Raw genomic sequence first — 13179 nt, forward strand, 5'->3', positions numbered from 1 at the left:
TCCAAATGACGATAGAAGCAAATGCGGTGGGGAGAAGGTGGCAGAATTGAGAAATGAAGGAAGGGACATGGACAGGTCTTGCTGGTGGATTATAGCTGGAAAGGGAGTGTGAAGGGGGAAGAGACGATGACTGTCAGGTGATGGGGTGAATGGTGGTGTAGACAGGAGACAATGTTTTCCCATATTGCAAACCCAGTGGTAAATAACAGTACACAGATTCACATTGGCTACTCTCGTTTGGATAACATTTGCAACTAGAGAAAAGCCTACCCAATAAACATACGTGACTTTCCTTGACCCCACATATCTTAAAGAATCCTTTAAACTCGCAAGTCTTCAACATCCTTGTAATTGCCTTTTCAATCTCTTCTCTGTACTGTCTCAAATATGTAATCAAACCTAAACTTAGTAAAATTATTTTTCTGTTGAGTAATATATTTTTATTGTCCATGTCCACTGCTAGAAGCCAACAATCTTTTTTTATTGCTATTATCTTATAATCATAAAAGCTCTGCGGCCGGGTTATGATTACTTCAAATGAAGAAACTCAGTCCAGGTAATTTCTCACGACAGAAGTCCATGAGGAAGGTTAAGTCTGAAATCAAGCATATCAGATAATGCATCCAAGTTCAGACATTTGATTTATTGCCTATACTACCCAATGATTAAATATTCTGCTACCCCTTGAAACTACACATATATTCATAATATGTTCAAAGCAGGTTAACTGTATACTAACTTTCCATCTTAACCCTCTGGAGAAAAACAGCAGCCTGCACAAGACTCATAACAAAAAATGACTGGATACTAAAATCCAAGAAAGAGTAGAAGCAACTAATGAGGAGGTGAGCATCAAATTTCTCTCCCTAAACACCAGGATCTAGCAAAGTTTTTCTTTGTGGTAAAGGAACTCAAAAACAGCTGTCAAAAATATGGCATGGCTAATCCTCTAACAAATTAAAAAGTACCATCCGTGGGCACTGCAGTCTGGCTATGCAGATGTGCCCCAGCAGAAAGCCCAAGGAAGGAAAGATGGGTTGGTGTTGCTGAGGTTAACGGGTCTGAAAGCAGACAGCATATGTTTCTGCAACAGAAGGAGCACTCTGCTACAGAAAGGGACAATTTGTAACATTTATAAATTGCTACTGAACCTCTACTGCACCTCTAAGTATCTGCATTCATGTTTTTAAAGTTTCGTTAACAGTAAGTAGATCAATTACAGAGGACTACAAGTTCAGCATCTTTCCATGTACCATTAGTAGTTCAGTTTAGCTGAAGAAGGTCCCTACAACTAGCTTTAATCTGTTTCTCCCCCACACTACCCGAGCAGTAACGCCTCTCATTAAAACTAACTCTTTTGAAATATGCAACACTGGCTAGCTTGTCCCACTTGCTAATGGTCCTGAATTGATTCTTAATTAGTTGCAGTTTTGGAAAGAATCCAATTAAAATAGTGGGGGATTCCAATAGCAGAAAAGAACTGGCTAATATGTGTTATACTCTGAGCTGCTGATCTTTGCATTAAACTTGCTCAGGCAAAAGGCAGCTATGCAAAATATGGCAGGATTCAAATCATACTAAACATGTTCAGGTTTTAAACAGAACCCTTCACATGGTAATTTATTCTCTAGCCATAAAACATGATCAAAAAAAGGCAGCCAAATGCTGTTAGAAAAATTACATTCCTTCATTCCACTTTCTCTCTCTTCTTCCTAAATGGACAGGTTACTAATTCAGAAGAAGGCAGCAGAATCTTTTCAATAAATTATACCATATTTTTTATTTGCTGTGTATTTTCCAGTCCTCTACTTAAATTTCAAAACAGGAGAGGAAACTCAGTGTGGGAGAATTGGAAAAGAAAGGTACAGTGGGAGGAGGGAAGCTTCTAGGAGCTAAATACAATATTTTCTTACGCTGTTTCCAAAAGCAAAGTGTCGCTACCAGCAAAATTCCCAGTTTTGTTTATGAGGGCAGCTGGAGGTCATTTGACAGGTATGGCTTTTATGGTTCAGATTTAATTATAGAAAAGCAAGGACTCAGAAAAGCAAGGTCTCAGGAAGCCCAGGAAGGAGAAGGACTCGTGCCACTGCTGGTAGGTGACAGTCACGTGACCAGCTTTTGTATTCAGCAGTAATAACTCACTGCCGGGTACTGGGATGGAGCCTAGCTTGGCTATCCCCTGAGGAGCTTCCACCAGGCTTGGATTCACGGTGTCTTTGATCTGCAGATTAACATGATCAGGAACACAGGCTTTGTCTTTTGCAAACATCCTTGGTCCCTAAATTTGTATCCAATGAAAGCTTGAGCCCATTTTTATTTGAGTAATGAATTGCAGTAATTAATGTACACATTGATTTTTTTCAAGTTTCCCTAAAGGCTATTTCCATTTTTAATTTATAGAAAATACCTATCATTCCCTTAATAAGAGACTGCTCTAAATTTCAAAATACACATGGAAGAAGAGGCACGATCAAGCAAACAACAAAATGGCAAAACAAGTGATGTTAAAGATTGGGCATGACTTGAATTAAGCAAAGTCACTTTTGAAAGATTACTAAGAAGAGACTTTTCCTGTGGAATTTCAGTATCAACTCTGGATTTGTTTAAACATTTCAGAATGCTCTTTAAAGAAGCAGTTATTTGAAATGTTAAGTATCTACATGGATAAATATCTCCTTCCTCTCAAACTAAGCTCTTTCCCAACTATTAATAAAAGGGACATCCTGTCCAAAAAAGAAAGAGATGAAAATAATTAAATCTGAATCAGATAAAATTGTTGTGGAATTTTAATTTTGTTTTAGGCGATCATATCATTTCTTCCAATGCCCCTGACAAAATAGCATTGACGGGAGGGGAGAGAGAGAAAAAAAAAGAGAGGAAACCTTGTCTCAGCTGCACCTTAATGAAGTATCCCCAGGGCTTGAAATGATGGGATTTTTCTTACTTGAGAAATAAGTCTTTTTTGCACTGGGGTTCATAATATATGCCAATAGAAAGAGACGTGTGTGTGTGTGTGTGATACACAATCTGATATTCATCTGAAAGTCACAGATACCAACGAGTAGAAAATCTCCTGTGGCAGGTATTCAGCAACGGCAGGGTGGCCCAGGAGGAAGGAGGGTTTGGAGGCACATGCAAACTAAAGGAATACCTGATTAACCTTTCACTGACTCTGAGCCACGTGACAGGCAGTGAGCCTTCTTAGAGTGATGGCTTTAGAAGAAGATGTTAAATTTAACCTCTGGCGCAATGATAAATTGACAATAAAAAATTCAATGGCTTGGTAATTACCAATCACTTTGGACATCGGCAACATTTTTCAGTTCTGTCACTGCGCATTGGCACAAAAGCTTCAGCTGAAATTCTCTCGATCTTCCTCTTTTTAACTTTGTTTTCATGATGCAGATTAAATCTGCCACCCTATTACTGATTCATTTTCCTAATTTTTCATGTCTGCACCATGCCCCAGCTGCACCAGGCTGATAATTGTGGAGCCCAGCCCTGATGATTAACATCAGAAGAATTAATTATGCCTGCCATTAAAATTCCGGGTTGCACATGGTGATCAAGAAAAATTAAGTTTCTCTAGGCCTCTAAATCATTTCACCTTTGCAGGGAAGGATAGTGCCTGGACAGCTAGGCTGCTGCCTGTGTTCCTGCCGAGGTCGAAATCACATGCCCTTTGTGTAATTCAACAAATGCCTTCCCAGTTATTTTTTCCATTATTTGGACTAAAAGATTTAATGCTTAAAAAATAAAAGAAACCTGAAATATATTCTTGATGCTTTGAGAAGGGAGAGCAAAAAAAATTTTTTTCAGCAGCTCAGCCACTGTTTCTGAAATATCTGTTATACTAATTTGTAGATGAATGAATCTCATGGAAAAAAGAAATGTGCAGCCCTTGGAAATAGTTGATGAAATGAGGGTAGAAAAAGGTCTAGCTTTACAATCGTTATAAATGGGAAGAAAGGAAATGTTCATTCAAGTAGACAAAGGCAGTGGCATTTCTTGGAAATAAATTGATAACAGAATAAAAACAGATTCTTCAGATCTTTAGGCTAAATAATAATGAGTAAAAGAAGCCTGTTGACTGACGCATTTCCAAAATGATTGTTGCATGAGAAACTCAAAATGTATTCGGTCTAGCCTAAGGTACAGAATTTACTAGAGCTATAAAGAGTAAGATGATATGCATTTATCATGTTCTTTTTCTACTCTATGTTCCATTTTTAAATTACCATAATAATGTATATTACAGGCATGGCTTTAGAAGACTACAAAGGGAGTCATATTTTGATGAACAGATGTAAATATCTTATAACAAATGGTAAATCTCTCATTCACCTCTATTCAAAGAGTATGCATAAACTATGCATCATATCTGTTTCATTTATTATATTTAAGAAGTGATATCACAAGACAACTATTTCATTGCATATATTCTTGTTAGTTTTTACTGGCAGTAAATTTATAAAGTCAAGGTAACCATCCTAGGTGGGGCAGATGGGGGCAAGGAAAAGGATGTTAAGGAAAAATGTAAAATTAATTCTACCTTTCTAAAGCCTATATTAGAAAAAAATTTAAAGCTTGAATATTTTGAAGTTGGCTCACTTTTACAGGAAGTCTTGGACCTAATGATGTGATAAAATCCCAAACTTAATGATTTAATAGCTGGAACTGAGTATTTTTTCTATTTCCCAAACTAACTACCTTCTGTACTAATTACCCAGGATCCTTTAATAACCTCGTTCCACAAATGACAAGTTCTGCACACAAGGCTGAATGCAAATTTATTCATCTTGAAAGCATTGTTCAAAGGTGATGTAACAAAAACTAGAAATGTCTATTGAAATACCAAAATTTGAAAGTCATAAAATCTGTTTAGAGGACCCAAGGGACAGACGACATCAAAGCAGCAGGCTATTTAAGTTCCTGAAACTCTTCTTTATAGGGCACAGAACTAACCTTTGAATATCCATGTTCTTGATAATATTCAAATTCTTCAGGAGGTCTAGAAACAAGAAATACGGCCTGCCAAACAGTTAACAATACAAGCAAATAAAGAACTATATTCTGTCTTTTCAATGGCAAGCAAATTAAAGGTATAAAAAGTGAGAAATTACTGAGAATATGAAGCAACTGAGGAAGGAAGGAAGGAAGGAAGGAAGGAAGGAAGGAAGGAAGGAAGGAAGGAAGGAAGGAAGGGTGTGAGGATAGGAGGAAGGGAGGAAGATGGAAGGGAAGGAGGGAAGGAGGTATGGAGAGAGGAAAGGAGGGAGGGGAGGAGGGGAAACTATGAACAAAATATATAAATCACATAAGCACCAAGATTGCTTAATACAAAAATACATAATGCAACAACTTCCTGATGATTAAGGAAAATAACACAGGACAATTTTTAGAAGAACACAGGAATTAAACAGCAGTGAAATATTTAATACTAACAGCACTGCAAAAGGAAATCAAGACGATGGCTCAGAGAAAATGTCTGCATTTTGCTTGTAGGTATTATAAAAAGCATTAGATATATGTGGGGTGGGGAGGAGAAAACACTCCCAAGTGCAAGGAAGTGTTAGAAAATAGATGAGGGACTTCCTGGAACTGTATTGAATAATAAGAGTGGGGAAAAAAAGATGCAAAGATTTCTCACCTGCATTCATTTTCCATTTCAAATATACTAATTTCTTAGTAAATCCTAAATAAATAGACTCATATTATTCCTTTTTATTTGTGGCAAAGAAAAGAGAGTTTAAGAGAGAAATTTGGATATCATAACTAAATTTTGTTTGCATTTAATGCATCATCTCTAATATTCTGTTGCCCTTTATTGTTACCACCACATTTATGTAGCAAGAACATGGTATGTACGTGTGTGTTTGTGTGTGTGTGTGTGTGTGTGTGTGTGCGCGTGTGCATGTATTCCTATAAGTGAAACGATTTTTACAATGTTTCTCTAGGTTTATGGGGGGCAAGTAAGCAGATAATTACACTACTTGAGGAGACTGCAATGTTACCCAACAATGAGCTATGAAGATCAAGCATGCATGTGTAGGGTCATCCAGTCTAAGTAAATAGAACTTATCACAAAATGATTCTGGTACATGATTTAATGAAACACATAATCATAATAATGCTGTTCTCTAATTAGGAAAGAATAGCAAACAGTGCGCAAAAATTAATATGTATTACTAGCAATGAGTCAAATAAAATATTTGGTGTTTCCACTTTGTTCATTCTCCAATGCTGCTATAACTGATACCAATGAACAGAAACTACAGGCCACAGTGGAGACCCCCTGTATCGCTGTAGTACACATGCCTGCTGATAAGACGCAAATGAAACACAGGGGGTCACTCACGCGGAATTCTTACCAAAACCGTCTAACCTGAATCCAGTCAAGCTTTCATCTAGCCTCCACTTATTATAAAAGAAATACAGAGAATAGAGGAAAAAGTTAAATGACACCACAAGGAAACAGACAATCCAGAAAGTGGAATGTTATATAGAAAAACAAGTTAAGTCTCTTCAGTGGGTCAATTTCATTGTGAATAAAGATGCTGAGAAGGAACTCTTGTTTAAGAGACATCGTAAAGGCACACTTTGCAATACATTCTGGTTTGAACAAAATATAATAGTTACAAAAGATATTTTGGAAAATAGTGGAAATTTGACTATGGGCTGGGTATTAAATGATGTTAGAGAATGATTGTTAATATCATTGGGTGGGATGATGCTATTATGTATGTATTTTAAAAGTCATTATTATTTTATGTACACATTCTGGATTATTTAGAGCAGAATATTAACAATAATTTTCTTTAAAATAGTCCAGGAAAAAAGATAAACAAATATGGCAAATTGTTATGTAAGATGGGTTTATGGATGTTCATTATACCATTTTCTTGCTTTTCTGTTATGTTTTGAAATTTTTCATAATAATAAAGTTACCTTTGCTGGGGGAAGAGTATTGGGGGGGTAGATTTCACAGAGATGGTTGGATCTGATTAATAACTGAATTGAAGTAGTTATGAGTGTCTTATAATGAATGTCAAGATGCAGTCAGCCCATGCCACTGGAATTCATTTAAACTATTAGAGAAGTCTCTATAACAGGTTATAGAATTACTTATTTGCATAATTTTTATTTGAAAAGTCTTTAGTTATCACCTGAACCAACCACAACATTTTGTAGAAAACAGAAGAGAGATCAAAATAAGTGAGGATGTTGTTTAGCTTTTGTCGCCACCAGAAGAATCAATCCTCGTGACTTTGAGCCCACTCCTTCTACTCAATGCCATTCTTAATCTAAAATTCCATGACTACACTTTTTTTTGTTTTTGAGATGGGGTTTCACTCTGTCACCAGACTGGAGTGCAGTGGCATGATCACAGCTCACAGCAGCTTCGACCTCCCCAGGCTCAGGTGAGCCTCTCATCTCAGTTTTTGTACTCTTGGTAGAAATGGGGTTTCACTGTGTTCCCCAGGCTGGTCTCCAACTCCTGCACTCAAGTGATCTGCCCACCCCTGACTGCCAAAGTGCTGGGATTACAGGCATGAGCCACAGTGCCTGGCCAATTCTACTTTTTAACAACAGTAAGAGTAAATTACATAATACTTTTTTTTTTTTTTAAGACAGAGTCTTGCTCTGTTGCCAGGTGCCAGGCTGGAGTGCAGTGGCAAGATCTCGGCTCACCACAACTTCTGCCTGCCGGGTTCAAGCAATTCTCCTGCCTCAGCCTCCTGAGTAGCTGGGACTACAGATGCACACCACCACGCCCAGCTAATTTTTATATTTTAGGAGAGACAGGGTTTCACTGTGTTGGCCAGGATGGTCTCGATCTCTTGACTTCATGATCCACCCGCCTCAGCCTCCCAAAGTGCTGGAGTCACAGGCATGAGCCACTGTGCCCAGCCTTACACAATACTTTTATACATTTCATAATTTTTGATGTGCTTTTTATACATTATTTCTTTTAATGCTGAAGTGATAAGAAGTTAAGCAACTTGCCTCATGTCACAAAGGAAGAAGATTGAGATAGAATCAAAGCATATCACAACCCTCAGCTCTGCATTTTCTCATTACTCTACAGGCAGCACCTCCACTTGTTAAATGACAAATGTCCAAGATCTGATTCCTCAACAGCCTAGTCAGGGGACAATATCTTGCAGCAGCAAGTTTCATGTGACCTTTACTTGCAATATCACATAAAAGTCAAATGCATAACATTAAATAACAACCCACTGAAGGTAATTAGCTAAACCAATGGTTCTCAGCTCAGACTGCATGTCATAGACTCTAGAGTGGAGCTTGATACTCTGGGTTTCATAAAAATGTCATGGGGCAGGGCAAGGGGGATTCTGACGTGCAGCCATAACTTAAAATTTCTGAGATAAACTACTATCATCCCAGTATGTAGCCTTCACATGATCTAACTTGATCCAGGAGAAAATTTGGAAATCTGAAAAAATAAATGACATGCTACAATGTGGATGAACCCTGAAAATTATGCTAAGTGAAAGAAGCCATTCCCAAAGGACCACATATTACATAATTTCATTTATAAGAAATGTTCTGAATAGGCAAAATCTATAAAGATAGAAAGTAGACTGGTGATTGCCTAGGGCTGAGGAATTTGGGTAACATAGGGTAATGGCTAAGAGGTTTGGGTTACTTTTTGAAATAATGAAAATGTTCTAAAATTGATTGTGATGACAGATGCACAAGTCTGTGAATATACTAAAATCCATTGTGTGTTTTAAGTGAGTGAATTGTATACTATGTGAATTTAATCTCATTAAGGCCATATTTTAAAAGTGAATGAATTGAATGTCTAGACAATCTTCTATGCTAACCATTTCTCTCTCCTTACTTTTTGATGAAAGCTGGAATTTTGCATTAATTCATTCATTAGGTAAATATTTACTGACCACCTTCTATATGACAAGTTCTGTTCTATGAGGTGAGGGTAACAGCAAGAGTGCTGTTCTCATGAAACTCTAGGGGAGGGAGAACAACAATAAACAAGTAAATAAATTAAGAGAATAATTTCAGATTCTGATACAAAGGAAGGGAAATAAAATTAGGTGAAGTGATAGTTTGAACAGGTGTGGAGGCTACTTTAGATCTGGGTAATCAGTAAAGGTATCTTTGAGGAGGGGACGCTTGAGTTAAGAATGACAAGAAGTAGCAACTCATACAAAGATCTGGGGACTGAATTACTCAGCAAGGACAAATACGTTGGGCGGTAACAAGACTGATATCTTCAAAGAATGGCAAGAAGGCCAGAACAGCTGGCAGGAAGTGAGCAAAGGGGAAGTAAGAGAGAAGTTTGAGAGATTGTCAGGGGCAAGATCACATAGGGGTAGTAGGTCAGGTGATTACCTAATACGTATCTGAACCTCTGAGAGTGAAAGAGGGTGCTTTACTAATTACATAGGACATAGGGACACAAGTTACAAACTGGGGTCTATCTCAGGCAAACCAGGATATCTGCTCACCCTACCTAAATACCAAGATTTAAAACACAATGGAAACCATTGGCAAGTATTAAGCTTGATTACTGAGCATGAGAAATTTTCCCCTTTAAGGGGTCCCCAGAGCTGATTCTCAATTAGGGTGATGAAAGATGGAAATGGTACCCACAGGTGGCAGGTTTGGCATCTATTATGAAATCTAGAGGTGCCTATCACTACCACAGCACATGGGGGTGGTTTGCAGGAATCCCTGTTCTTCAGCATCTCAGGGTCAGTTCTAGTACATGAAAAATGTTCTGCTCAGTCCCCAGGGTTCCATGATATACAGCACACCAGGAATCATTTTGGCTTGGAAAATTTTCAAAGCAGGTGTTGCCAGTCTTCCACTCTAACCATAGAAAAGCTTGAAAAACGCTCTCAAGCTTCATCTGACCCCGAGCATGGGAATTCTGTTGCTTCCCAGGGGGCTCACAAGGAAGAGTGAGCTATAAAATGCATTCCCAATTAACCGCTTGGAATTGTGTAACAGGTTTACTGAGTTTGGGAGCTTGCCTACTAAAAACAGTCATTTTCATCTTATATGGATAATGCTTGAGTATTATTTCTGGCTCTGATTAGATACCAGGATGTTATTAAGTAAATGAAAAACACATAGCAAAAACCCGCCAATTTCACCCATAAAATCTGCTTTGGATACAGTATGTAGGAGAGAATGGGGGAATTATAATTCCAAGAAGCATTTTTAAGACTCCTAAAACTCTTTTTGAAGGCAGATCAATAATAGTTACCATTTACTGAGTGCTAACTATGCTCCAGGCATTATACTAGACACCTTGCTTGCTTTACTTTACAACCTTTCACAAGCTTGCAAGGTATGTGTGCTATTCCCATTTTATTGATGAGGAAACAAAGTCCCTAGGAAGTTAAATCATTTTCCCAAAATCATGTCCATAATACATCTTAAACTTAAGTCTGAAAATGAGTCCATGTTAATTCCCAAATTCCCTGACTCGTTCTCCTCAGATAAAGTAAGGCATACTTCATTGACATAAATATGTAAATGTTCCATGTGTATACTGTCTTTTAAAAACTCAATCATGTATACAAAAATTCAAATAGTGTAGAACAAATAAATTTGGAGTTACCGTTAACATTTCAGTGGGATTTATTTTTTATTTCACTGTTGTTTTTTAAAAAAACAAACAAACAAAAAACAATCTCCCAGGTGCCTTAATGGTTTGCTTTACAAGTTTTCAGCTTACATACACCTATGCAGGAATGTATCTTCTGAACCCATTCCATAGCATAACTATTTTTGTGTTTCCTTATACCCTACCACCTTTGTATAAAACATTTATATACCCAGGTGGTTACCATAAAAATCCTAGAGCTTTGGCAAACATGCTAAAGCCTCTTTAAACATGATTATTAATGGTGGCCTGTGGCATATGCATTTATTCAATAAGTCCTCCCTTGCCCTTAAGGCACATCCAAACTTCTTAGCCTGGTTTCCAAGGCCCTTCACACTCTCCCCATGTGCTTCTCAATCCTAGCTGTCTGCTGCAATCATCTTGGGGCCTGTTAGGTAAAGGAAGGATCTGCCATTTTGGGAAATCAGAAAAGCAAATGGCAGGGAGAGCATCCTACTATATACAAAGCCCCCCCCACCACCACCACCACACAGAGACCAGTTAACTCAGACTGAGGATGGGGCCTGGGCATATCTTTATTTTTTATTTGTTTGCTGGTTGTTTATTTAATCTTTCTCAATGTTGCTAATGTGCAGCCAGGGTTGAAAACCTCTACACCCTGCTCACCCTCCAGCCTGGTTTACTGCACTTGCTTTCCCTACTCAAAACTTCAGCTCTCCAATGTGCTCACCGCTCTAGGCTCTGTACAACATAGTCCCTCTGCCTGGAATACTTTCTTCTACTAGCCTCTCACATGCCACCCTAACTGCTGCTTATCTTTCGGGTCTCCTTTTAGATAACTTTCCTGGAAGGTTTCCCTAGTCCTTACCAAGTAGGTGAGAACAGTTTTCAAAACACCCTAAACTCAACCCACAAAGTGCTTCATGAAGTGCTCATGAAACTGCACTACAATTGCCTGTTGAACCTGCTTGCCCACCTCCCCATGCTTTTCTTGAGGACAAGGTTTGTATGCATTGAGTTTTGTGTTCCTGGAACCTGGTTCCATGACTTGGCTCATAGTACATGCTCAATGCATATTTCTCAAGTGAGTGAATTAGTGAATTCAATTTCTTAGTTTGAAAGAGCTTGCTAGTTAATGGGAAATGCCTGTAAAACACTGCTTGGATGTGTTATATGCTTCCAGAAATGCACAGAACATGCTCTCAGGGGAAGATATTACTCCCCCCGCTCATTCATACACATTCCTCATCCCTTGCTTTGTTTTTAGCAACTTCTTGTAGTATCATTCACAGACAATGGTGTTGTTTTAGAATTCAAAGTAATATTTATTAAGCAGTCCTATGCCTAAATCCATGCTTATTTTGTTGATTAACCAACCTTTTTCCATGCAGAGATGCCTGCACTCTCTAGTAGCCTAGTTGTGAACATGTCCTTGGAGTAACCTTAAGAAAGAAATGTGGTTCCTCAGATCTGGTTTTCCTTTCTGGGGCCTCAGCCTGAAGCAAAAAAGAAAAAGAAAAGAAAAGAAAGAAAGAAATGTGGAAATGTCATCTTTATGAAATGACTTCGTATTATCTGTGAGTATGAACAGAAACATATTTTGGTGAGTTTTCCCCAAGATAAAAATAGATTTCCTATTTTTCTTTTTTTTAAATTAGTAATTCACTAATAATCAAAGAAAAAATCATTATCGTTTTTTGTTTATATCCTCAAAACTTTTCTTCATTTTTATCCTTTTTTCACATGGATTATATTTTCCCATGTTGACAAATGCAGATTTCCATCATCGTTTGTAATACCTGTGGGTAAGTTGTGGTATACTTATTGAGCTAACAACTATTGGCAGTCATTTACATTGACTGAAGTTTCTGTTATAAACAATGTGTTGACAAATATTTTTCTGTGCTCATTTTTATGAGTTTATCAAAGTATTCCCTTAAAATAAATGTCCAGAAGTGGAATTTCTGATCCAAGGAGCATAGATGTCTTGAAGTATTATTACATTTCTAAGAGAATATATTAGACCAGTTTTTATCACTATCAAAAGTTTATAAAAATATGTTTCCCTATTTTTCTAGGAACATTGAGTATTTTAATATTTGTTTTACAGGAGAAAATATCTATTTCTCTTTTAATTTGTAATTATTTGATTATTCATGAGTTTTAATATTATTTGTGTATTTTTGGCCATTTGTATTTTTCTATTGCCATACTCACATTTCTTATTAATTTAAAGGAGCTCTTTATACATTAGGGATATAATCCTCTCATCATATATTATAAATGTCTTTTTCCTGTTTTACTTTATCTTTTGCCTTTGTTTATGGAGTATGTTTTTGTTGTACTATGGTTTTGTTTTTAATGTAGTTAAATTATCAGTCTTTTTCTTTCTGTTTCTGGCTTTGATGGTATGCAAATTTAGTGTTTTATGTAGTTTATGAGATTTAAGATAGATTGTTCATTTTGTCAAAAATTAAATGCCACCTGGAAATCAAATCAAAACTTTTTAAAATATATTTTAGACAATTTATTACATAACCAGAGCCCTTATCATA

This window comes from Cebus imitator, unplaced genomic scaffold, assembly GCF_001604975.1.
Source record: "Cebus imitator isolate Cc_AM_T3 unplaced genomic scaffold, Cebus_imitator-1.0 Scaffold78, whole genome shotgun sequence".
NCBI classification, from domain to species: Eukaryota; Metazoa; Chordata; class Mammalia; order Primates; family Cebidae; genus Cebus; species Cebus imitator.